Consider the following 22,159-nt stretch of genomic DNA (forward strand, 5'->3'; position numbering starts at 1 on the left):
TTGGAAAACCAAGGCACAGAGGGATTTAAGTGGCTTTAAGAGAAGAATAAATAGAAGAAAATCTCTGAGTATTTCAGGCACAGAGAGAGGGACTGACAGAATGCAAACCTCCCAGGCACCAGCCACCAGCTCGTCTTTCCTCCAGCATATGAGGCTCCTCACCTCTGCACAACTGCTCAAACACAGGGTCCAAGTTTTGCTTTTCCTTAAGAGCTGGGCTTAGTCATGGGCATGTGGGCATAGGGCTGCTGGACAAGGACACGTGGACAGACAGAGAGACAGGAGAGCAAAACTCCAGTTGGGGTGGGGAAAGCAGGCAAGGTTTTAAGACAGTGGCTGGGCCCTCAAGGACTGAGAGCTCATCCATATTTCAAGTACCAGTTAGACAAACAAAACAAGAACCAGAGAGGCAAGCAAGGAGCCCGTTTGTCATATCAAAAGGGGTTTCAGTGGTACCTTCCTTGCCCTCCTGTCCCCTTGAAGTTTGTAGCTGGAGGGGGGAGAAGGGACAGCTCCCTCTCCAGCCGAATGGCTCCTGCCACAGCTGGAGACGGCCTGTGTGTAATTAACCTCCAAGCCAATCCCCCAGCGGTGGCTGCCAGGCAGATCAAAGAACTCACACATCTTTGTCTGAAATCGGCAGCCAAGGGGAGCTGGGAGGAAAGCAGAGTAGGGGTGGGAGAGGGAGCGAGAGAGCGCGTGTGTGCTCCTAATTGATAAAAAGGGAAGAGCATCTTCCTCAGAGAGATCTCCAGCCCCATCAAAATGCAGGAGAAGAAGAAGAGGAAAAGAAAAAAGGGTTTCCTTTACTTTACAGGAGCAGGCCAAAATCTAGCTGCTTTCAACAGAAGAGGTAGTCAATGCTATGGGGTCAGCCCTAGGCAGGGGTGGAAGGAGAGGGTGTCGTTGGCTGTAGTATTGCTCCTTTTTGGATGCGTTGAGTCAGGATGATGGCTTCCACTTCTCCCCGAGGTGGGAGCATGCAGGGACCCATTGAGATTTGCTGGAGAATCCTTGGAGAGGCAAAGAGCATGCAAAGGATCTGCCTTGTCTTCCCTTGCAGCACCAGGAAAAAGAGAGATGAAAACCAGTACAAACTACATCTAGCCTCGTGTGTTCTGACATGGGGCTTGGCCAATTCATTAGCCCTCCAGCTGTGTTTTCCAGAGCATTTGCATTGGGATCGTAGACAGGTGACTTGGCCACTGATAAGACCTCAGCCTTTGGTTGCACCAGCTGACCAAGATGAGAGGAAGTGCCAGTCCTGGCATGATGAGCTGCGGGATGCGACAGACAATAGTGTGAGGTTAAAAAGAATGACAGAAGAAAAACAGCGTTGTGAGAGACAGCTGGATTTTAAAGGAGGTTGAAGGGAGTTGGCATGAGAAACGGGTTCTGGTTGTGACTCAGGACAATAATTCCAGCATCCTCCTGGACCAGTAGAGTGTGCTGCCAAAGCTGCTTCACCCACCCTGAGTCAGATACGCAGGATGGATGAAGGCAGCTGCCTGCCAAAGGGACTGTTCTTTTTCATCAGCTACAATGAAAACCCAGAATTCTCACCTCCACAAGGCTAAAATTGGAAGATACGTTAATATTTTCTACACTGCAGACCAGGAGGCTCATTGGGAACTGAGTTCAACAGTTTGTATTTGGCTGAAGCAAAATGTTCATAAATAGAATATTCCTCGATCCATAATATTCAGCGAAAATTAGCCTTCAGGGTTTTATCAAGAAAAGACAAGTTCACACTGTTGTATAGAGATAAAAATGTAGAGATACAGAGATAAACAACTCTGTATGGTCACCCCTCAAAAGCAGGAAAGATCTACTGCCACAGAGGTCTTTGAGTGGGGCATACAGTTGCCCCAATTGCTGCTCAAACTATTACTCTTATTTTGCTCTATGCAAAGTCTCATTTGGGAATAAAGATTCCTGGTTTATTTAAATTCATATTTTTGAAATTGCACTAAACAAATGGGTTGAAGCAAGAATTTTGGTTACTTACAGTAATGCAAATTGCAGTGAGCACCAGCCTAGCATCAGTATGTTTCAGGCAAGTAAAAGTCAGCTCATGAAGGAGGAGATGCCAGATTTATCATTTTGGTTGGTCACGGTTTCCATAGTTGTAAGTCTCATTGAAAAACCCTCCTGTTAACTTTGTTTTGCTTTTAATTTGAGAAGACAAGTCAAAAGAGAAACTCACGGGCGATCGGGCGATGCAGTATTTAAATTGTCAACAAGGGTGTAAGTAACTGAGAAGGGAAGAAGCAGGAGTTGTTTGTAGATATTGTGCTCTGGCAATATGCAAAGAACCTTCAAAGGGACAGCATGACCTGATAAAAGAGCATATTAAAACTGGGCAACATGTCAGGTTACGTGCACAATGTGTTAATCAGAAGCCTTCCACTCCTGGACTGTCACAGCCAATACTGAGGAAGAGACTGCCAACACTTTTTAACACCATTCACTTTAAAACACAAAAAGCTTCAGTCTGAAGATTATGCAGCCTTTACCACTTGGATCTGAAGGGAAATGGAGCCTGAAACCAGGAGACATTGCTCATATAAATACACAAACCCTTGGCACCTTCCTGTGTATGAGCTCATTTTGGGGATAGGGTCCCTCCTTCCAGTGCTTGTCTTTACACCTGGAGAAACCAACATGTTTATTCTTCTTGTGTCTATGCTTCATGTGGAACTGGACCAAAAATGCCACTGATGCATGCTCAAGATGTGTGATTGGGTGGTACTTGCTGTTTGGTTTGATGCTGACACTCAGGATCACATGTCAACTTGCTGATATGGGACCAAAATCTTGCCTTGAGTCAGAAGAAAACGCATTTATGAGCTCAGCACCCTCCAAAGCATGATAGCTGGGCCTCAAATGATAGATGCCAGTGGTAAGCCCATGGATCGTGGTGAAACTCACGGGTGGGATAAGGTGCTTTGAATCAAGCTTGGTGGGAATGTTGTGGTTCAGCTGTGCTTCCACCATCTGCAGGACACAATGAGTGATGTAAAATGGATAGCAGAAATAATCAGTATCTGGTTTGGCTGTAAGACTTCCACAGACTGTACTTTTACCTTCAAAAAAAATCTTTTTGGCTTGCTCAGGTTTAGGTTAAGCTAATACTCATGTTCCTTTCAGTCCAGAGCAGCTAATGAGTCTCTGTCCATGCTGACTTTCCAAACACTCCCCCCATTACTCCCTATGCTCACCTTGCTGGTATCTCAACCTTACTCAGTTATATTGCAGTAATATATACCATAAGGTTTTTCTAACCCTGAGATTTCCCCCAGGCAGATTTTGTAGAGTATCCATTTAAAAAGATATTAATGAAAGAACTTTTACTTAATTAAAGCCAATTATTGACTTACCCATATGCTCAGCAATGCTCACTCACTGGCCGGTATAAAATGATTGGATTTCCCATTTTACCATCTGACTCTGAGCAAGGATTTCAGATGTGAGCTGGCTCTTTGCATCCTGCTGCTGCTGCTGCATGGCAAGCCCATGGCTGGGCACTTCAATAGATGGATGAGAGCCAAATAAGAGCAGTTTTTGCAGATTCTGGAATTTAGGGTCACAGATTTGTTGCTTTATGGTCTATTTACAGTACTGTCATAATGAAAATTCATAATGAACTAAATATAATTCATTTTTGAAGACACGTCTGTGGAGGACAGGTCTACCAGGAGACAAAATGATTGCAGCAGCAAAGATTGTGGAGGGGTGTGGGATATTAATTTTGTCAAAATAGTTTTTGTATCTTAGAACAGCAAATTCCAAGGCTTCTTTCCTACCTGCAACATTGACTTATTTCAACTGCTCATTTTGGTCCCTTCTAATCAGAAATATGCTCTCATCATCTCATTTCGAGGTTTCTGGTATAAGAGGGTTCACAAGCCTCCTCTTCCTATCCAGTCTGAGTGCCACCTCCATCCCTCAGCCTGAGGGCTCAGCACCGATCCACACAATCACGGCTCAGATCCCATCCCTGCTGGATCCCAGCATGCTGTCTGAAAAAGGATCCTTGCTCCCACCATACTGTAGCAGCACTCTAAGCCCTGTCATGAATCCAGCCCCTTGTTTCTACCACTCATGTCCAAAAAGAGATGACAGATACTCCAAGAAAACAAGGTACTCCACAAGCAGAGGTACTAATGAAGCTCAATTCCTCTCAGGTTTGCCTCTTGTAGTTGGCTTCTCTAATGTCTGGAGCAGTGTGAACTCAGACTTGAAGCTGCCCCACACCCAGAGCTTTCCCAGCAGCTGGATTCTCCTGTGTCTCATTAAGGCTGAACATGTGCTGCCGGCTTGCCTTATCTCAGTCTGTTCCTGGGTTTGTGGTGCTGCATCCAATTCCTTTATTTCATTTAATCTTTTAGACCACTTCTACCAACCACAGTTAAACATAGTTGAAGGTGGCCAACAAGTTCATACATCACTGGGTGTAAAGATAAGTGACACATGCAAACACCACAGTGACAAATGAGAGAAATGTGGCTGGTGTGTATGGTGTGCGCAGATGAGGAGAGAGCTCTCTGTCACAGATAGCAATGGTGGGGTGTAGCCCTTCCACGAGGGAGGAAGGAATCAGTATCAAAATCAATAGCTCTTCTCTGGGAGGAGAATTATCTAAGCAGGGAGAAGTGGTTCCCTTGCAGCTGGTTGATTTTGGTAATCCATTATTAATGCTTGAGTTACAGGCCCCGTAGAAGATGCTTGGCACTCTCAAAGGTCATGTTGGTATAAGAGCATGTTAATTGTTTCCAAACATTTCACCCTGCAGCACCTTTGCTGAGGCCGGGTGACTTAGTACAGCGATTCTTGATAGCTTTTCTCCACAGTTTCTATCAAGACCTCCAAGAAGCCTTTTTCAATGGACAGTGAAAAAAACTTGATATCAGGGCAAAGATCAAGCCCCTTTGGGGCCGCACTTCTATCATAACCATCAAAGATGAAACTGCTGGGCAGAATTTTATCTTCTTCAACCCAGACTCAACAGTCCAGAGATCTAGTATTCATGGAGAATCAAAGCAAGTGGGTAAAGCCACCTGACATCATTTCTTCCTATAATTTTTAAATTAACTTTCCCAAGAACATCCCAAGTCTTTTGAGAGCAGCTGTATCACAGAATGAAATAGGTCAGAATCAAAATCCCAAACCCAGATCCAGCTTCAAAATCTGAAGTCTGTAGCTCAAACCTATCTTTAAAACTGGCCAGCTACAAAGAGTCTGAGCTCGAAGAAAGGTTATCTGAAATTCAGTTGAGCAAGAGATGATAGGACCTCAAAGGAGCCCTTGGCTGATAAATAAATAAATGAAATCAGTCAGTAGTATAAGGAACTCTTTTGGTCAAGCCTGAAGCTGTGTCATAGTACTAGAGAAGATCTTCACTATACTTTATGGTAGTGAAAATTCACCCTAAGCACTAAGACTCAGGACAGGACAGAAAACAGTTGCTCTTTTATTCACCATCACAATATTTTCCTCCACTCATTCATCTTCTTCTTAGCAAGAAGAGGAGAAGACAATTTTGTACTGAATCTGTACACAGGACAAGTGCTTCATCCTGAAGGAACACCAAACACTTTGGCCACCACCTAAACAAATATTGCTCCGCAGTGAGTTTGTATTGTGTGTCAGGAGTCTCTTATACATAATTAAGAGGCAGGCACTTGGGGTACTCAGGGCCTCAACTGGGCAGATTTTCAGGTGCCTGATGAGCGCTGGCCTGAGAGAACAGACCTTCATTCAATAAGTTCATGTGATCAGTTTCTTTATATGGCTTCTATTTTCCATAAAATGTGCAGGATCACAGTATCACTGAGATCTTCATGTCCCTGCCAAATCTGTTAAGTTGGCCTGTAGGATTAGCTGTCACTGCGGTGGAGCAGGGAGATGTGCATGCACACAGAGAAGGCACCATGGTGCAGGCAACAGTTACACTGTAGAGTTTCTAGGACTAATTCCATATGTAGTGCAACCTGAAACTCTCTCCTGAATTAAACTATACCTCCCCTCTCCTCTTCCACAACTATTTACATTATTCCAGGAGCCACCTCAACTACTCCTTAGCCAAGAAAGTGAGGTCAGTACAGTGCAGCATCCTACTTCAGTATCAAGTTGGGCAACAAGCAAAGGGTGAATCAGCCAGCATTGAGCTAGTCAGGTCACAGGAGGTGGGCAAGGGAGATGCTGAGGAACAGTAAGACAGACATTTACCTGCAAGGGGTTTACAACCTTCAAAACAAAGGATGAGCTTTCTGAGGCCTCCATCCTGCTCCATTTACCAGAGTTTTATTAGGTCAGTAAATTCTCTCACTAAAAAAGCTTCAGACAAATTTCTCTTCCATCAGCATTTCATGCTTTATGCTGAAGCCTTTGTCTAGCATTTTCTCTAGGAGGAGAATTCCATAGACAGAATACACTCTGTCTATGGAATACATACGAGATGGGGAGACAGTCTGTGGATTGCCTTTCCCCCCCCCCCCCCTATGGAGAAGTAGAGAAGACAGCTGAACACTGAAAGTAACTGCTGGCATAGTACATAAGCAAGTGGGACCATCTCCATTTCATCAAAGGAGTTGGTCACTATGCTCAGAAAAATGCTGTTATCGATAGCTGAATACACTCAAGCCAGCATATAAATGACTCACATTAGTGTCTCTATTGCCCCTTACCATGTCATGAGGTCACCTATTGCACATGTTAATGACCCCTAGGGTGAGAGAATGGTTTCTGGTGTCTAGCCCACACTTCTCTTTATTCAGTCCCTGTGCATGCCCCGGGTTTTCGCCTTTGTCACTTATTTTATTCTGAATCCAAACACGGCCACACAATGCATTTGACCTTTGCCTTGGAGGGAACACACTTGGGATGAAGGAAGAATTCACTCTTTCTTCCTTTCTAATTCTAGTTGTTACTATACCATTGCGGACAAATCCCCACTTACACAATAGAAATCAAGTTGTCTGTTCTTGCTAGTTCTGGGACATTCAACGGGGGTTCCTCCTCCTGTCACAGATGGCCCAGCTTCTGCCTGCACCTGGTTTTCACATTCCACATCCATCCCCATTAACCCTCGTCATGGCATGGCAGCAGAAGGGATGAGTGGGCTACAGCCATGAGGCAAGGGGAACATCAAGCAAATGGCCATCTTATCCTACTTCCTCAACAGCCTTGACTCCTCGTCCTTTAAACTATATATTTAGTTGAGTAGACACGCTGTCTATTATTTCCTTTCTGTCCAGTGGTTGATTCCATACCTGTAAGATATGAACAATCCTTGCTTCCATTTTTGGAGCTGCTACCTGGATCCCCAGGGCACCTTCCATCCTCTCCTTTGGGTCACATCCCAACATGCATGGAAAAAGGCAGTCGACTGAAGCATGCCAGAGCTCCTCCACTATGCTGCTGCTCTGCCTTCAGCTGTGAAGTGAAGGCAATGGACTAGATGATGATGCTTAATTGGCTCAAATACCTGCAAGCTGGTCCAGGAACTGAAGCCAAGTAGAAGGCTTCAAGATGGTGCTTCAGTGTTTCTAACGTTTCAAATACAGACCAAGATATGGGGAGAAAGAAAATATGTATAGTGATTTTCCTCATATGCTCATTTAGTTTTCATTAGCTTTCCAACATACACTGAAACCTCCTGGTTTCTTTCCTAGTGGGACACTCCTCCTTGATTTCATGGACAGGGCTGTATAAGACCAGCTTTTCCACAACATCCTTTGCTCTTAAATAAGCTGTAATTCGTACAGAGCCAGTGTACATTCCACCTGCACCAAACCAGCTCATGAAGAGCCTTGCACATTCCATTTCTCAGCTGTCCATCACCTACGTGGGTCACCCCATGGGAGGCACAACTGGAGCCAAAACACTTAACCCCCTGAAAGACCAGTTCCTGTTTGCCCAGAGAACCAGAGAGCAGCCTCCTTCTGCTGCAAGCATTAATTCATCCTTTCTATTTCTTTTTTTTTTCTTCCTGTTGTGTTAACAGAGCATCTAATGTGACTAAATAGGACAACCTGCTCTCCCATCCACATGAAAAATAAATGACGTGCTTTCTCTTGACTACCTTCCCCCCCCCCTGTCCTGGCACTTTTCCCACCAGGCAGCCCTTGGACCTGATCTCCCTCGGGCAGACCTCATGGAGGGTCTGAGAACCACCCCATCCTCCCCAAGCAGAGCATGGTGGTGGGAGCCATTGTCTTGACTCAGAGTAGAGTGGCAGAGGACAGAGTTTGGGGGAGCCAGAGGGTGGGAAGTAGGAGGGAGCCGGTGTGTGTGTACGTGGGGGTGGAATCTATGTGCAGAAAGCAGCCAAGTGGCAGCTTACCCTGTTAAATATTAATCATCTCTGCTTCTGCAATTTCGGCAATGCGTCTAGGCCCACCACTGCTGAATATTTCATTAACACCACTCACTTCCAACTGCACTTCTCCCACTTTTCTTTCTCCCATAGACCCCACTCCCATCTCTGCCCCACATTTCATTCCCCTACCATTGCCAGTGCCAGTATGGCCATGATGCCTATCCTCTAACTCTGCATTCTTTAATCCCAGTGTTGAGCACTAGCCCAGCCCTGGTCCATCCATAGCCCACTGATCATGGCGTCCGTGCAGAGAGAGAATGGCAAGGCTGTTAAAGGGAAGGAAGATCATCAACTCCACTGGGAAAAAAATATAAGTGCGCATCAACAAGTCCGTGCTAAATAATACATGAGGCAGGTCAGGGTAGAAATGCTGACTCTGGGCTGGGAGCTTTTTAAACTACGTAGTCTATGTTTCTTCATCGCTGGCTTGCTCTGTGCAAGTACTTTTGGAGTGCAATCATATGTGCCAGGGTGAGCTTTGTTGAGTCTGAGCAATTTTCACCTCAAGCTTCTAATTGCAGCTTTCTCTTGCCTGCTTCTGGCCACCAACAGAAGCCTACATGGGTGCGCTTGGATGGCTGCAACTGGACAATATGACAGCAGGAACTGGGATGAGAGAAGGATTGTGCAGGAGACAGAAGGACCCAGTATGAAAATACAAAGTGATTGAAAGCTGATGTGTTGGTGCTCTAATCCAGACCTGATGGGTCAGATTTAACCCTGTATTCACCCAAGACATGGGCATTTCTGATCTAATGCCAATGGTGGTAGTGGTGTTTGGGATGAGAATTAGTATAATTGACCCTGGACTTCTACTGAACAGCAGGTTTTTGTGGTTCAAAATGAAACTTGCCTTCCGTAAGCATGGTAATAAATAAATACTCAGTCCCAGAGTAAATGTCAAGAGAGCAAGGTTGGAAGTCTTTAGTCAAACAGATACCGAAATGTCAGCTCAGAAGTGTGACAGTGACAGTGATATTTGTGAAGAGGAGGAATTGTCAGCATGATCAGCAAACTCTACCATGGATGATGATGAGGACTTTATTCCACTGTTCCTCCTAGATCCTCCATGGGTATTCATAGAATAATCAAACATGCTTGAGCAGGCAGATGGACTTGGACTCCAGAGGTCCCTTCCATCCCCTGCTATTCTGGGATTCTATGATTCTGTGAATTACAGAATGGTTTGTGTTGGAAATGACCTTAAAAGTCATCTTCTCCAACCCCTGCTATGTGCAGGGACATCTTTATACCAGGTTGCTCAAATCCCCACCCAAGATGGTACCAAAGTCATTTGTTCCATCCATTTCATTACAACCCAGTCATGCTTCCCATGGAGCTGGTCAAGGTGTAGGACCAAGGAGAAAAGTGGGATTTATTCTTTGTACCCTACACAACAGGACAAGAAGGAAGAGGAGAGGGAACCACCTAGTCCATTACCTCTTCCCATTGGATTCAAGTTTAAATATTTCTAAGATTCCACTGTAATTTTAAAAAGGTGGGGGGAAAAAAAAAACAAGCTAATCTAGGTCCTGACTGTCTCTCCCTGTGGAGCACATAGGCATCTATCTAGTAGATGGAGATTTCTTAGACTGGTGCTCTAATAGAAACAGATCCACGCACTCTTGCTCCAAGCCATAGCAAACTAGTTTAAAAAAAAAAAAGAGCCTGACACCTTTGGGCAAGACAAGGAGGCTGTAGGACTCAAAAGCACTTTTTCAAGACTGAAATAGAAATGGGAATTATCAAGCAAAGTTCAGGCCAAAAATAAACATGCCTAATTGAACTTTGTTGTGTTAATGAACTGAACAAACTAACATAAAAAAGCACAGTGGGGAGGGCATTAGCTATGGAGGAGGTGGTCATGGTGGGATACCTCTGTTCTCACTTGATCAACTGGGTGAGAAGCTTTTAATCTGAATGAAACCTCTCTTCTTCCCAAAGCTTAACCATGGTGTGTGTGTATATCGATGCCACTGTTGATTCAGTACGACAGTTCAGTTACCTACCCACTTGGAGAAAGGCACTCAGGCTTTGGCCAGGCATTAGTCATTCCTCTTCCAGCTAGAGAAAGTGCAAATCCCAGGCAAATTTCAGTGCTCTTATCTGTCAAGAACAAAAAATAGGATTTTGATCAATAGCTCGGGAATGCCTTAAGCCAATGCTGTGTTTGTTGCAAGAGAGGATTTTCTACACAGATCTCATTGGGGGATCAAGTTATGCCTCTTGTATAATATATTAAATAAAATGTGCACTGGAGAAGTCACTTGAAAATATTGAATGAGATAACCTCATCTGATTAACGTAGCGTGCTTTCTTTCCCCCTTTTTATTAAAAATTCACAAGGCTTCCCATCCCTTATCTCAATTAAGCAACTTGTTTGTCAAGATTATTTGTTACGCATTTTCATAAACATTTGATGAATTATATGCAAACATCTCACTAATGTATTAACAAGACTGAGGTTTTAATTACACAACACTCAAGGAAAGCAGGCTTTAGGCTCCTCCAGAGAAGTTAATTGTGCTTCCTTATATGCCTGTGCATTGCAACAGGAATTTTCCTCTGGGGGAAATCACATTACACTCTGCAGTGGCAACGTACCCACACAGGCTCTGCTAGTACAAGCTGGTCCGACATCACTGAGTTCAACCACTTCATAAGCTTTGGCCAAAAGAATGCAACTTCAGCTCAGACATTGAAAGCAAGGAGCTGGGAGGTGATACAATCCACTTTACACCAGTTCTTATATATTGTTTGTCACACAGACATGGGATTTTCAAGGCACTACTAACAAATTCGGAACAGTTATGCTTGATCCCTCTCGTCAGACTTCTCTCAAGACCAAGAATGTCTCAGACCATCTGCTCTGCAAACTTGCCCTGCCTGCTGTGTAGTTACTCTAGAGATCCAGACACAATGGTCAGTAATTTCTGCAGATGATCAGAAGGATGCACAGAGAGGTGGTGGAGTCCCCATCCCTGGAGATGTTCAAGGAAAGTGTAGATGTCATATTGAATGATGTGTCCACAGCAAGTCCAGCAGGCAAAGTGGGTGAAGCTCACAACCAGACAAAGTAGTTGTCCAGATTTAACATGCCAAGAACTGAATATTCTATTTCTTTTGGAACTCCTCATATCCCAACACTTGATAGTACTAATGACAAGTCAGGACATATTATGATATGACAGTACAGCTACCTATTATTTCTTCTGTTCATAAAATCTTCTGGTTTTATCTTTTGTTCTTTTCATTTTGTAGATTAGAATATTTGCAGTGTTTGATATCCTTGTTTTTCCAGGCAACAATTTCAGACTTTTTTTTTTCTAGAAATCAGCTGTTACTCTAATTAGCGCTGAGCCCTTCTCTCTTTTTCTCTTTTGTATTAAGTACACAAGTATTAAAACATCAAGCTGTTTCATTAGACCACTGACTGTTACCGCCTTTGATTAATAAAATAAAGTCAGCATGTAATGCTAATTAGAGTATTAGCCATTCATTGTTGTGTCATTTATTTTGTGACATATAAACAATAACAGGTCTTACAGGATTTGCCCTAGACTTCATTCACTTCCTCTGCATGTCTGCCATGATAGCTCATGCATTTAATTCAATTATATCATTAAACCGAAGAAGCAAATATTTAGTTATATTAGATAAAACTAAGGAAAAAATAATGTTGAGAGTTGGATTGCCTGGAAGAGGGCACTCCTTTATTCCGGGCACAGCAAAAACAACTTTTGAAGTGCCTGAATTTTTCAGCAAAAGAATAATGAGTTTTAATCGTGCAGGCAGTGATCCCACCAGTCATGACTTTGGAAGTCCCCATTCCTCTGTTGGCCAGGAGCATGGAATGGAGAGAGGACAACCTGTCCCTCTGTTCCCTTTGTTGCACCTTGCTGGGAAATCCAGCATCCCACCCAGGCATGAGCCATATTTTTCTTTCACGCTCCCAAAGCGTACCCGTGTTAGTCAGTGAATACAAATCAAGGCAGTAGCGTTAATATTCTCACTACATTTAAATCTAATGGGCTTTTTTAATATTCAGAATCAAAGGCACTTCATCACCAGTAGATTTTTTTATACTTTTTTTTTTTTTTTTAAAGAACCCTGCATCTTGTTCCACTCTTCCTCCCCCTCTTTTACTTTATTTTATTTTAAGCCAGGCTAAACCACCAGGGAAGGGCCATGCCTATAAACAGATGCCACTCACAGAGGGTTTTGGAGGCCTTCCCTTCATTAGATGCTGCTGAACTTTGAACCTGCGACTGGGAGGCTGCGTTGGCAGTGAGGAGGAGGAGGAGGAGGCAGCAGGGATGAGGCCGGGGCGAAGGATGGGGGGAGCTTGACGGGGTCTCTCTGGTGAATTGCTGGCCTGCCCAGCACAGGAACGCTCAGGACTTCAAATCCACTCCAGTCACTTTGAAGCTTCTCTCTCTTAATCTCTCTTTCTCTCCCTCTCTCTCTTCGTCTTTTTCCCCCCTTGCATCTATGAATCATTCATGGCTTTTTTTTTCTTTCTTTTTTTTTCCCCTCAGAGGTTCCTTAAAAAAAAAAAAAAGAAAAAGAAGAAAAAGGGAGAAAAAAATAAACACACACGCTCACACAAAGCCCCGTGTTTATGTTCTTATTGCTCCGCGTAGCTTATTATCACCAATGTTGAACAAATTACTTACACGATGTCTATGCTGTGCTGCCTTCCCTCAGAGTGATGCTTGTGATGGGGCTGGCGATTTTGTTTTAAATGTTAATGTACAGTGGGGCAACGTTTCAATGTAAATACACGGTGAGCAGCATTTATGTGGTGCATTGAAAAGAGCTCAGCCCTAGCACAGGAGTTAACCAGCACAGGGTGAATTTACACATAGATTAGCCAATGTCAAGAATCCAGAGGAGGGATCTGTGTGGCAGAAGCTTTTTTTTTCCCTTTTCCTTTTTTTTTTTCCTTTTACTTTACAACAACCCACGTGCTCCTCTAGAAGAAGTTCAATGACTTTTGGGGGGAGCAAGTAAGTTTAATTCCAGAAGTCAATGGGAATAATGGGATTTCTAGCCTTGGAAGATTTCTAGTCTAGGAAAAGAATGGTGTGGAACAGATTCAAGAAATGTGGAGATGTGGCACTGAGGGGCATGGTTACAGGGCATGGTGATGATGGGCTGGTGGCTGGTCTAGATGATCATAGAGGTCTTTCCAACCTTAATGATTCTATGAAAATAAAGATGCTTGAGTCTGCCCTGATTAAACCCACCCTGAATCCTACTTGGGACCTATCTTGTAAGAGACAGACACATACACAAAGCCAAGCCAGGACAGTGAGTGTGCTAACATATGCATAGGCTGACTTAGGTACAAACTGAATTGGCTGAAAACCCAGAGTGTCCACCAAGATAGGATAATAAGCCCAGCCAATGGGGGATGCTTCATTCAGATAGTCCAGGGCTGGCTCTTGTACTGAGGTCAGGATTTGCCAGAAAACAAAACAAGAAATAAAGAAGAGAATTTGCAGAGGGTTGGAGACCTTATGATTTCCATAAGAGGATGGTGGAACCAGAGATGACGAGCCTGGGCATTCACAAAGATGCAGCAGGGAAAAATGTACTCAACCAATGCTGCTTACAGCTCTGAAGAACAAAAATATCTCAGACCTATTGGAAACAGCTATCTTTCAGAAGCACCACCACCACCTGTCTGAAGGCAGCAAACTAAATTCAAATGCCTATCACAACCCTGCAAGACTTGTTCAAGCCCCTGTATTTCACTTATGTCCCCTATATGCTTCCCAGCTCTGCTCTCCTATATATATATAATGGCAGGTAACTATTAATAGGATGAGAGGGAAAGTTGTACCAAGGGAGGCTCAGGTTGGATATTAGGAAAAATTTCTTCTCAGATAGAGAAGTAATGAAGTGGCACAGGCTGCCCAGACAGGTGGTGGAGGCATTCATTGGAAATGTGGCACTGAAGGACATGGTTTAGTGGGGATAGGTTGATGGTTGGACTCAATGATCTTAGTGATCTTTTCCAATCTGTAATATTCTGTGATTCTAAGGACATGGATTGTTAATACAATTATATAAGACTCTTGGAGCAAGAGGAAATTTGTCATTTGGAAGGTAGGGAAACTGAGAAAGGAAGGGTGGGTATGGGTTCACTACCACTTGGTGGCTAAAGGAGAGTCAACTCTCCAACTCTCCATCTCAGTGCCATTGCTGAGAGGCTAGGAATAGAGGCTTCACTGCATTTGGAAAGAAATTCCGTGAGGATACTCAGCTTTCCTGAGCTCCTAGAAGACTTAGGCAGACTGATATGAGGTTAATATCACTGGATGGGGATTTTAAGATGCAGGGGGCTTTGTACACCACTGCTTCCACCCCCAACACTTAGACTTGGCAGCAACTAGGTCCTAATGCCCTTAAGCATCCAGCTAAGTTAGAGCTTTCACCTTCTGAAGCTGGGGCAGCTTTATAGATATATGCTTAATGATGTCTCCTAAGAGGGGGAAGAGTACTCACTATCACTGTGTGCCTCCCATCACTTTCATCATCCCTGTGGGTACACTGGTGCAGTTCCATTTCTAGAATGAAACCCAGTCTAGGTTAAGTGGTTTATCCATCCTGACACAAGGAATCCCTGGATGAGACAAGACTTGAACCCATATGCCCTACTCTGAGCACACTTCTGGGAAGGAGAATCTTACCAACTCGAGCAAACAGCACCAAAGGCTTTAATTTTCATTTTCTGAGTAATGTAAGAACTCCTACATTCTCACTCTGTTCAGACCTCAAAAGCAAAATCTTTTCCCAGCCCAACAGAGCCAGCACTTTACACGGAGGTTTTATTAGATGAGATATGACCTATTTAATATGTAAAAAAAATAAACAGCTTTGGTATTAATAATAAATATTTAGGGCTCATTCCAGCTGTTCATGTGCAGCTCTGCAATACACTATTTACCATTGATTTTTGTTTTCCAGGAAAACATTTCAACCAGTGCCATACTTTGGACATCCCTTGTCTTTATTCTGTTTATTCTTTATGTGCAACGTAATATGTTTTCTAGGATGTTTAGGGCAACAAGTTAACCTGCTGATATGGGACACCCTAAATGCTCTGTTGCTGGAAGCTAGAAAAACATCAGAATGGTGTTTCTAAATACATGCTTTCCTATTGCAGAAATAGAAGTGATTCACCCTTTTCAGCATCACCCTAAGCCAGGGCTTGGGCTATGTCTGCTGGACATCACTGCTTGCAACAAGCACTGTGACTGAGCTGCTGAGCCTGAGATCTGATCTGGGCTCCAACAGCATCTTCCATCGCTACACTAACATCTCCCCTTTTAACTCCCCAACGGAGCCTGACCGACTGCTGGGAGTGACAACCCCGCACCACACTAGCATCACTGGAGCGCTTTTAATCACAGCCTCCAAAGAGAAAGCCCTGCTCTTCCCCAGCCATCTGCCAGCACCCGCTCCAACTGCTGGACACAGCAATGAAGGGACGGACAGACAGAGCCTCCCGCTGCGGGCAGAGCAGGGCACCAGCTGCACAGCCTGGGAGCGCTGGGGGGGAGGGAGAACAAAAGTGCTGTTTGTCCTCGCCCCAGAAATGGGCAGAAAAGGCTTTTTGAGGTATTCAAGCAGATTAAGAAAAACTAGTTTTCTTAGAGTTATTTCTATCAGGGCCAGGCTCATAGCTCCAGCGCTGTATTTTCCAGAGAAAGTGTGATGCTCAGAGAAGATGCAGGCAAAAAACCAGCTTCCAGCATCCATGCCTGGGGAGATAAAACCACATCAGGGGGAGAATCTGCATGGGTTTAAACACTAGAATTAAAGGGACGGCTCCTCAGACTTACCCATTCCTTGTACAGAGCCAGTAAATACACGGACAGCACGTGTAAAAGCATTAGATCTTCCCAAGCTATTGATTTCTGCCTTTCATTCCCCGACTCGTTAGCTTCGGATCAGGCAGCTTAATCTGACTTGATTCTCAGATCTGAGGCTGGAGGATTTGAATAAGAGTGGCCTCCCCAGCCCTAATAGGATATCTGCATGCCTCTGGGGACCAGGGGATTGCTGGCAGCTTGTTGGGAAGGAAATCTGTACCTGCAGGTTTGCCAGTGTGAAGAACAGGTTCCTCCCAGGCACAAGTTCAGGTCAGGGTTAAAGGCAGGCTTTGGAAGTGAAGTCTTCAAGTTCAAGGGCAGAATGGACCCTGGATGTGTCCCTTGGCATCCAGAAGCCAACGAGTCCTGCCGGCACCCACCATGAGGAATCAGACAAAGGTTTTTGTTCATTTATACAAAAGAAAAGGAAATAGGCTGAATGGAACTTCAGCAGAATACAGCTGTTTTAGACCAAGTCCAGCCCTATAGCCAAGTTTGCTGAACTTTCAGGCAAATGGCATTCAGATGACCAGCTCTTTTCCTAAGCAATTAATTCCCACCCTCAGTGCTTCAGTTTCTGCACTCAAAATGTGTTGCACTCATGGGTTCTCCCTTTGCTTTGGGACCTTGAGAACCGACCCTTGAGGCTCACACTGCACATTTTGTATTAGCAAACCACATTCTTTGTACGGCTCAGGACCACCAGGCCTGCCCTGCATGGGTACTACTCTCCAGCCTTACTCATTCCTTTTGGTGGCATTTTGTCAACCACTTGGGACCACCACCAAGATCTCCCAAAGGTGTGAGAAGGCAAATTGGCTTTCTTGCTTAAAACATGACCACATCCCACCAAGACTGCTATGGCAGTCAGTTTCATCTCACACAGACCAATTTCCCCACACCTGAGGCATGCTCTCATCCTACATGGGTACAAGGAAGGCTTTGCCCAGAGGCAGTGAGTGCCCCAGCCCCGGAGACACTTGAGGTCAGCCAGGATGGAGCTCCAAGCACATGAAGGAGCAGTGGGTGTCCCTGCTCATTGCGAGAGAGTTGGAGTGATAGCCATTAAGGGTCCCTCCCAACTGATTCTGTAACTTTCCTCCACTCTCAGGTTTTAACCCAGCATCTGTGTAACTGATAACTATTAACTCAAACACTTCTGGATCAGGAGAAGCTGCTGCCCTCTCCCTCTATCCAGGACTCTCTGCATCCCTTCCCCACCAGCTTTCAATTATTTAATTTCCCTCCTCCTCCCCCAGCATCTGAAAACCAAGCATCTTAAATACAAATCACCTCCAAATCATTACGTGCAGGACCTTTCAGCCCTCTTCAGAGCAGTGGGCCGTGAGTAATGAGCTCTGCTGAGAGTTTGCTGGATTTCACATACAACAGATGTAAAAGATGGGGCTAGAGGAGGGGGAGGGAAAGCATGAGAAGGAAGGAAGGCTGCTTCAACAGAGACTAAATATTTGGCACCTTTTCCTTCATCTATAACAGACACAGGAGAGGTGTCAGATCTCATGGGACTGGATGGTGAAAAGCAAATAGGGTACAACCTGAAATTTAGGCTCTGAGCCCACTAGATGTTCAAACATCCCTTCAGTGCTATGATCCCACCCAGGTCTTTCCCCCCAGGAGGCTTGGATCAAGTCCTGGTATCCTTGGAGTTGGCCTCTCCTTGCTGCAACATGGGAAAGGGAGAAGTGGTCACAGATAGACTCCAGGCTGTGCAGAGACAGACAATCTCTGAGCTCGCCCCTATAAACCACCCCACCTGTCATGGATATCCCAGTGACTGGGTGCCTTTCATGCATCTTCTTCTGGTGCAGAGCCATGTGGTTTGGATGAGGGCTAATGGCAGAAGAGAACTACCCTCCCCTTCCTGCCTGGTGAAAGGTAGGGATGGAGGTAAGGGGGGGGGGGGGGGAGTTAAAAATGAGAGCAAACCCTTTTGCCACAGACTTCAAAGTCATCAGCAGCAGGAACCTTCAAAACAGTTTAAGTACAAAATGAATTGTTTTAATATTTAATCAGGCTATAATAGGCCCAGGGATCCCAGTGGAGATGGTTTGCAGTAGAAAGGATGTCCAAACTGAGGATCCCCTACTCCAGGGGGGACAGTAGTCCTGTATCCCCAGTACCAATATACAAGAACAAGCCTCTCTCCCTTTGACACTGCTCAGCACCTGGGACTGACTCACACCTACTTATCTGATGTGGTCCAGGGGGCCTTGGGACCATAGCCGTGCACTTATCCTAGAGGATAGTGATTTAATTCTCTGATAAGCTCGGACCCATCACCTCACCATAACACCCTTTCAGGAGGATTACAACTCGCTTCAGCTGCCACATTCCCTTTCCCTGCTGATTTGTGGGTGCAGATCCCATTTCGACTCTTGGAAAAGTCTGGATGTCATTCAGGTCATGCTGGAACCTTTCCAGCTCATCCTGAGTCACTGCTCAAAGCCATCGGCACATGGATGGATGATCAAGATCGAAGGCCAAACTACATGAAGAGCCGACGCCAGCATTTACTAGCTTTGGAGACCCCATAGACCATCTCACCCTCTTCCTTTATACTCTGTCCTACAATTCTACAGAGGAAAGACACCCAAGGAGTAAGTACCAACCTTCAGGAATAATAGATGATATTAATCCACGCACAAAAACCTACAGGGTTTGATTTGTTTCCCCAAAACACAGAAACTGTAGGATTGGCACCACTAAATGATGCTGTACAGCCCTGATTGCTGTGCTGTCTTGGAGAAGCCAGAGGACTGCAGAAGCCAGGCAGATGTGAGCTAGACAAGTTGAGGAGAAGGTGCTGCCAGCTGCTCTCAAATAGCATCCTGGGTCAGGCTTGGTCCAGGATTAAGCCCTCAAACCCAGTGTGGATATAAAGGGGTAATAGGACTTCCCTGGATTGATTTGGATGGATCTGGATGGTGCCAGATTTGGAAGAGAACATGGAAAAGCAGCCAGTCTCAGCATCTCTTAGAAGAGGGATACATTCCTAAATTGCCTCTACACTGACTTGGTCCCAGCAGAGGAACCCAGCCAAACGGTGTCATCATCTCCAGAAGCGATGCTTGAAGGGCTCAGGGACAGCTCAAAGAGCTCAGCACATCACCTCACAGTCAGAGATCTGCAGCTTATCAGAACAGAGTTTTCTTCAATAAAAAGCCCAGGACACAAAGGCAGGATTCAGCTCTGGTCTTGTTGCCTGACCCTCAGCAGCTTCACGTGAAGGTAGGGACGCCAAGGGAAAGCTAATACTGGAAAGCTGCTCTCAGTCACCAACAGAAGCATATAGACTGTATTGGTCCCATCAGTCTTGTTGGAACTGGAGCAACACATTCTGGCCCTAGGGAGCAGGGCTTAGTGTGCTTAGGTTTGCCTTGTCACCTACAAGCCTCCTGGTGCATAGATGTGAGGAGTATGTATTGAGGTAGTCAATGGCTTTACCACTTCCTACCTTGGGACAAGGACAGGTTATGCACTGTGCTAGGAACTAGGATCCCTGCATGCAGGAGAATCAGAGCATGACCACAGTGAGAAGCAGCATCCAGAAGGACCAGAAATGCTGTTATGGCTTCATTACCCATCACAGAAGCAATAATGCCCCAGGAAAGCAGTGCTGCATAGGCATGCCAAACAGAAAGATGCAGCTCTGCATTTCTACTGCCATCAGAAATGGGATCCCACCTACCCCAAAATAAAACACCTTCCCAGAAGTGGGGCCCAGCTCACTATTTGCTTCTTCTTGGGGAATCCCCAGAGTTACCCCAACGAGGGGCAGTCTGGTCAAGCCAGGCAGGAGGATGCTATGAGAAGGATCCTGGGGAAAAATAAATAAGCTTAAAACCATTATCAATCAGGGTTATGCTTCCATTAGTGACCCAGAGAATCCTCTACCCAGAAGCAGCCTTCGCCTCGCAGGTATCGAGTTACTGCAGTTTAGCTCTCAGTAACCTACTGGATGTAATAAATAACTCTGGTGGTAGATTCGGGACCATTAAACATGTTGAGTTATTTTTACAGCATCTCGTATAGGAGAAAGGGGGGGTGGGGGGAAAGAATTCCAAACTCTGCTGGCAGAAACGGAGCGACGTCTTTAATCACTTTCCTACCAGCACCATCTTCTGGCCGACACCAGCCCCTCGCCCTGAGGCTGGGTACGGGCAGCTGGAGGCTGCAAGAATGAATGGGCTCCTAATGGCTTTGGTAGAACACACAGGGAATTGTGTAGCCAGTTCCCAACAGCATCGAGGTCACAGCAATCAGCTGCAGTGCAGGGCAGAGCCTCTTACCGTCATAACCCCAAGCTGCCATTTAAATTTGCAGCTCTGTGGTCTAGATATCCCATCCTGTTAATGCTGGGAGGAGTCCTCGGGAAGCTAGCCAGGATGCCCGGAATACTTGGCCATAGGACACATTGTCAACAGCAGAAGCCGAATGAAATCATGGGCCAGGTCTGTTGCATGAGTAGCTGCTTCTGAGTCACAACAGCGCTCCTGTTATTTGCAAGCTCTGCTTTCAGGCCGCATGGCCCCGACACCAGATATCGCAAGGCAGCTATGCAATATCCCTAACCCCTCCCCAGACAGCCCTTCATCCATGCTTTTATCTCACCATCGTGCTTATTAAAGAAACAGGCAGTGAAAATGCTTCCAAAGGGAAAAGCTCCTTCTCTCTTCTTGGGTAGAAGCCTCTCCTTTTCCCTGGGATGGTCTCAGTGGCAGCAGCTCCAAAGCTCCACGTGGCCACAAAGTCAGTCCCCAGGAGGTGGCAGCAGCCAGCAAGGAGCATCCCAGCCCTGACGTTTTCCTGCTCTCTTAGAGCCACTCTGAACAAATCCCAGTACAACCCAAGAGACCAGCTCCAGGTTTAAGCTGCCAACAGAACAACTAGTTTGACTTAATTTTTGCTTTCCAAACCTCCTAATTGGGAAAATCCGCTTTGCCCCTCTGATTTTCCCCCAAGGTATACCCGTTCCCTCCCCACTTTCAATAAGTTTTCCTGTATCCTGCTGTCTCCTGAAGCAGGTCCCCATGGGATCTTCCTTCCCACCTGCACACAGGGCTATAATCACCATGGGTTTGCTGCATCTCTGCCACACAGCTCTTTCAAGCCAGAAAGTTGGCAAGGATCTGAGCAAGGATGCAAATTAGCATTAGCATCTGTGATTAACTGTGCAATTAGCAACCATTTCCTCCCCATTATCGCTGTTTGAGATACATGTGGCAAGTGTGAGCAGGAGGCCAAGAGCCAAGGAAGAGGCTGGTAGTCAAATGAAACTGCTGGCCTCATTCTTCTTAAACCCCACAGAGGCAGGCTGACCATCCCTTACTCCTCCGCACCATAAGACCATGATTTTTCACTCTTTATCCTCATGAATCAGGCAGGTCTGACCATAGGGATTGTATAGTTGGAATAATACAAGCGTATAGTTGTAATTACAGAGTAAATAGCCAGAGGGTATCTAAGAAAAGACTCACCAGTGCTGAGGCTTTCAGTTGAGATGGATGCTCACCAATGTTGGGGCTCACCGCAAAAACTCCACAAAGGAGCAACCTCCAGAAAGAGATGCTACCTTAGTGGTGGTCAGCCCTTAAATGGGATCTAAGAGATGTGGAGCCAGGCTCCCCCCTTCTGGGAGCACAGTTAATTACCTTCACCTGTGCTTCCACAGCTGACTCGTTACTTGCCTCAGCTGGTTAATCAGGGGTTCAAGCTGTGATCAACAGTTTCCCTTACAGGGACCTTCTCTGTCACCAGTGCCACCCAGTGATGTGGGACACAAGGACCCTCTCTCCACCTCCTGCCTTTATTCACCACTAACCCTGGGAAAGGCCAAGAAAAACTCCTATTTATTTACAGCTCAGAAAACATG

General features: G+C 45.3%; 1 long non-coding RNA gene across 3 annotated transcripts in view; it reads right to left on the reverse strand.

Moving 5' to 3' along the window:
* LOC107312886 overlaps positions 1-22,159 on the reverse strand; it is a 58,613-nt gene that overhangs the window by 30,014 nt on the left and 6,440 nt on the right. For 2 of the 3 annotated variants that reach the window (XR_004307175.1, XR_001554672.2), the window contains exon 3: positions 10,393-10,489. This is a non-coding gene — a long non-coding RNA (uncharacterized LOC107312886). Of the gene's footprint in view, positions 1-10,392; positions 10,490-12,596; positions 12,904-22,159 lie in introns of those variants that run through there. The other variant, XR_004307176.1, reaches the window with a different exon arrangement.

This window comes from Coturnix japonica, chromosome 4, assembly GCF_001577835.2.
Source record: "Coturnix japonica isolate 7356 chromosome 4, Coturnix japonica 2.1, whole genome shotgun sequence".
NCBI lineage: Eukaryota > Metazoa > Chordata > Aves > Galliformes > Phasianidae > Coturnix > Coturnix japonica.